This window comes from Poromitra crassiceps (assembly GCF_964638095.1).
Source record: "Poromitra crassiceps genome assembly, chromosome: 30".
In the NCBI taxonomy this organism is placed as follows: Eukaryota; Metazoa; Chordata; class Actinopteri; order Beryciformes; family Melamphaidae; genus Poromitra; species Poromitra crassiceps.
Genome location: NC_139652.1, coordinates 1,384,011 through 1,389,428, shown reverse-complemented (window position 1 = coordinate 1,389,428; position 5,418 = coordinate 1,384,011). Strand labels below are relative to the sequence as shown.

General features: G+C 49.3%; 1 protein-coding gene across 1 annotated transcript in view; it reads right to left on the bottom strand.

Moving 5' to 3' along the window:
* Positions 1-2,956: 2,956 nt before the first annotated feature.
* Positions 2,957-5,418, bottom strand: part of LOC310800475 (transcription initiation factor TFIID subunit 4-like) — a gene marked incomplete at its 5' end in the record, with an annotated part of 35,230 nt that continues 32,768 nt past the window's right edge. Inside the window, one exon of the mRNA XM_083663074.1 lies at positions 2,957-3,051. The remainder of the gene's footprint in view (positions 3,052-5,418) is intronic.

The following is a 5,418-nucleotide window of genomic DNA, read 5'->3' as shown; positions in this document are numbered from 1 at the left end:
CTTCACTCATGTCTCCTCCTGTCCACTGGCTTCACTCATGTCTCCTCCTGTCCACTGGCTTCACTCATGTCTCCTCCTGTCCACTGGCTTCACTCATGTCTCCTCCTGTCCACTGGCTTCACTCATGTCTCCTCCTGTCCACTAGCTTCACTCATGTCTCCTCCTGTCCACTGGCTTCACTCATGTCTCCTGTCCACTGGCTTCACTCATGTCTCCTCCTGTCCACTGGCTTCACTCATGTCTCCTCCTGTCCACTGGCTTCACTCATGTCTCCTCCTGTCCACTGGCTTCACTCATGTCTCCTCCTGTCCACTGGCTTCACTCATGTCTCCTCCTGTCCACTGGCTTCACTCATGTCTCCTCCTGTCCACTGGCTTCACTCATGTCTCCTCCTGTCCACTGGCTTCACTCATGTCTCCTCCTGTCCACTGGCTTCACTCATGTCTCCTCCTGTCCACTGGCTTCACTCATGTCTCCTCCTGTCCACTGGCTTCACTCATGTCTCCTCCTGTCCACTGGCTTCACTCATGTCTCCTGCTGTCCACTGGCTTCACTCATGTCTCCTCTGGAAACTCTCTCTTCTGCGTCGCGTCGTCACACAAATGATTTTCTGTTCTTTCAGCCTCCATGGCTGCCTTCCCTTTTCTATGTGATGTGGCCCCGAGCAGACAGGGCCTCTAGCTGCTCCTCTCTGCAGGCCTGATCAGGCGTCAGACAGGCACGTCAAGCCCCTCCCCCCCCAGTGCCCTGAGGCAGGCACGTCAAGCCCCTCCCCCCCAGTGCCCTGAGGCAGGCACGCCAAGCCCCGCCCCCCCAGTGCCCTGAGGCAGGCACGTCAAGCCCCACCCCCCCCCCCGTGCCCTGAGGCAGGCACGTCAAGCCCCACCCCCCCAGTGCCCTGAGGCAGGCACGTCAAGCCCCTCCCCCCCTACAGCCCCGAGGCAGGCACGTCAAGCCCCTCCCCCCCTACAGCCCCGAGGCAGGCATGTCAAGCCCCTCCCCCCCCTAGACAGGCACGTCAAGCCCCGCCCCCCAGCGCCCCGGGCCAGTGGGCTGTGATGAATACATGCTCGCAGCTGAATGCAGGACAGCTTTGTTGTTCTCAGTAGAGAAACACATGATGAGGCCAGGTGTTATTTACTGAAGCTGTGATGAGTCCAGGCTGGACCTGCATTCACTTACATAGGAACACAAAACCCTGACTCCTCCAGCTAAATATCCCATGGATACATTACATTACCCTCTACCAGGCCAACAAGTCACTCACATATCCCAGAGTTCACTGCCCCATCATCAGCTGCCTGAGACCCCCCTCCTCCCTCCAGGGCTGCCCCCCCCCCCCCCCCCCCCCCTCCCCTCCTCCTTAATCCAGAGCTCTCTCTCTCTCTCTCTCTTTGTCTGGGGCGGCTGGGGGGCGAGCCTCAGGCACAATGTGTGGAGGGAGAGAGAGAGAGAGAGAGACTGAGCATGAGGGGTGAGGGAGGGGCGAGCGAGCGTGAGGCAGGCACCCATACTGCTTCAGGGCCATGACCCCCCCCCCCACCCCACACACACACGCATCACGCATCACACACACACACACACACACACCCCCCCCCCACCCCACACACACACACACACACACACACACACACACACACGCATCACACATCACACACACACACACACACACACACACACACCCACCCACCCTCAGGCTAATTTCTGGAGAGCTGAAATCTATGGCTGCCCTTCGGGGGGGGGGGGGGGGGGGGGCAGTCACACCCATAACAAGCCTGCAGGCACTGACCCCCTTCACTCAACGCTGGTCACATTCACTCCTTGTATGAAGGGCATGCGTGTGTGTGTGTGTGTGTGTGTGTGTGTGTGTGTGTGTGTGTGTGTGTGTGTGTATGTGTGTGTGTGATGTGCGTGTGATGTGTGTGTGTGTGCGTGATGTGTGTGTGTTGATGGAAAAGGTCAAGAGGGGCTGTCTCTCCAGGACGGCGGCTGAACTTTCGAGCTGCCAGTGAGAATTAACAGCAGATATTCTCTCTATGGTCACAGCCACTGTGGCACCAAGTCATATTGGGGATTTTTTTTAAAGAACTTAATTGTCATAATTGCAAACCGTTTAATTAATGTTTCTCTGTCAATGATTTAAATGGCACGACTGTGTATCACAATTACAAAATAATACGCTGTAAAAACAATAAAACCCAGGGAAAAAGAGGTGATACAGTCTTATGTTGTCACTCCTCCAACAGCCTCCTTAAGTAAAGCTGTGTTCACACCGAGATATTTATTTTTCTCTCTGTCGCTCGATTCAACCCTTTGGAATCGCTCTGTCGCTCTGTTTAAATCGCTCGTCAACAGGCACAAGAATTGATGGACATCTGGGGGCTATAACGTTACACAATGTCATGATATTTGTCCACTACGAGCCACCATAGTTGTTTACAAGCTAAGCCTATCAGCGTGCTCCTAACGCGAGCTCTATACCGGTAGGACAGCCTTCACTTCATGTCAGCTGTCAGCCTGTCAATGTGGTTTGTTGCCACACAATAAACCAGCGGTTTGTTCCAAGCCAGTGTGATCCTTGACTCGCTCTCACACGGCAGCCAATCAGCGTTGAACAGCGAGCGACTGTTGGCAGCGAAATTTCGCTTGAGTTGGGATATTTCATCTCGGGCGACGAGCGAATTTTCGCCCTATCGCTCTGTCTCTGTCGCTTGGACACCCAGCAGTTTTTCTCCCGGGCGAATATACGCTCAATCGCTCGTTTGCATTGACTTTGTATGTAAACTTGATGCCAGCGAAAAAGTTGAATAGGTCGGTGTGAACGCAGCTTAAGCAGGGTTTTACCTCCATCAACAACAGCTGCTGACTCACTAAACCTTTAGCATGAAAAGTGAAAGCAATTGGAGGGGGCGGGGCTTTGGGTCGTACCTCTGTTCCGGCGGAGGAGGAGCCTGGCGAGTCCAGCTTGCGTCTCTTGCGCGGCCCGATGGCGGCGAGGGCCGTGAGGTTGGCGTCCCGCTGGCGGATCTGAGCCTGCTCCTGCTGCTGCATCTGAAGGGGAGGAGAGACGGTATCCACGTTTTTATACCTTTATACTGAAGGGGAGGAGAGACGGTATCCATGTTTTTATACCTTTATACTGAAGGGGAGGAGAGACGGTATCCATGTTTTTATACCTTTATACCGTCCACAAATGTTACCCCGGTATACGATATGACCGTCTGAATAGACAACACATAATAAAGAAATCACATTGTAGGCAGGTTTGGACTGGAGGAAGATGGTGAAGCGAGACAGAGAGACAGCAGGAGACAGAGAGACAGCAGGAGACAGAGAGACAGCAGGAGAGAGACAGAGAGACAAAAACGGCGGAGCGCTCTGAAAATAGACGCTGGTGCAGCGCACTTTCTCTAGACGTCCGTGTGCGCCCGCATACGCTCTCCCCCCATTGGAAACAACTGAAAAAAGACGCTGGACCTGAGGAAAAGACGCTAGGTGGACACAGGCCCTCAGCACTCATGTTAGCCGGCTACACACAGTTCTAATATTACATGACGACTATTTTGGGACCCGCCACGTGGCGGACAGACGCCAAACCTAACTCGCCAAACCTAAAATCTGCCCGCCATTGGCGGGTGGCGGCCTCTAATTTCGGGCCCTGGTAGGAACATAACTGAATATTTCTGTTTTGTTTGACATCACACCTAACATTGCCATTTGGTTCAATGACAATGAGACGAACATTAATTTGATTATTTAATATGATTTTGCATAAATGAACCATATTGTGATATATATTGATATTAAGAAAAATCCTTGATTATCATGATATTGATTTCAACCATATCGCCCAGCCTCACACAGAGATTCAACAAAAAATCTGACTCCAGTCCAAAAACGTATGTTCACCGTGAACAAAAGAAAGCTAGGTATTTATTAAAAAGTAGAGCTGCAACGATTAATCGATCGACAGAAAATTAATCGACAACTATTTTGATAATCGATTAATCGTTAGGAGTACAATTTTAACAGAAAAGGATTCCAGCTTCTTAAATGTCAATATTTTCTGGTTTCTTTACTCCTGTATGACAGTAAACTGATATCTTTGAGTTGTGGACAAAACAAGACATTTGAGGGCGTCATCTTGGACTTTGGGAAACACTGATCGTCATTTGCTAGCATTTTCTGACATTTTATAGACCAAACAATTAATCGAGAAAATAATCGACAGATTAATCGATTATGAAAATAATCGTTAGTTGCAGCCCTATTAAAAAGTAACAATCTCTGAATCTGCTTGTACTGTCTCTCACACTCACTCACACACACACACACACACACACACACACACACACACACACACACACACACACACACACACACACACACACACACACACACACAGCTACAGAATCTGTTCCAACTGTATCAAACTTTTCTTTCACTTTTTATTTTTCATACATTTGACTCTCAACTGAACTGAACTCGTCATAATGAGCTCGACTTGTCAATCTTTCAGCTGCTTTCTGCTTTCCACAAATTCCCAGGAACATTCATACATGTGTGTTTTTACAAGAAGCTGGTGTTGAGGTGGGGGTGAAGGGGTTATTATAATATTGAAATATGTAGATAAGCAAACACCCCCACAAAGCTAAGCTGTTCTGAGGAGACAGAGCTCCTGCTCCTCCTCCTCCTCCCTGCACAGTGCAGAGAGCTGCCTGGGGCTGTGCTCTCCATCAGATGAACGTGGTCCAGGCAGAAGCAGGTTACATGTAGCTGGCCGGGCCGGGACACGGTGCAGAACCCCCCAACACGACTCTGATGGAGCCAAAAACTCTACTGAAGCATATCAACAAATTATACAGTAGATTGTTTCACAAGGTTGGGAATTACATGCAGCCAGCAGCCAAACGCTGCTAAATTCTGCATAACTGAGGCCGGCCAGTTTGTCTGCTCTCCCAACCTCTTTGGCAGTTAACCAGCCGTCGGTTGGGAGTTATCCCGAGGAAGCGTTCAAAGTTTGCACTTGTAGTAAACTAAACTAAACCTCACAGAATGAGAGATGAGGCTGCAGTGCACTCTGTCCATCCACAGACTGATTGAAAATCATTACTTATATTGTATTTATTTTATGATTGGGCAATTAAAATAAAGGATAAAACAAAGGGGAAAAAATAAATAAAAAACAACAGTACATGCATAGCCTATACTGGTGTACATACTGCAAACATCAGACCTACTAGATGTATGCATGCTAGCATTTGAACACAACAAATACAACACGCAACTTCCATTTATTATAATCTCTTTGCTTTTTGTGTTCCTATTCCTAACTAAATCCCACAAGAAATATTTGAGGAGCAGCTGTTCTGTGAATAGTTTGCAACTAGATCTGCAACAATTACTTGTCAACTATTA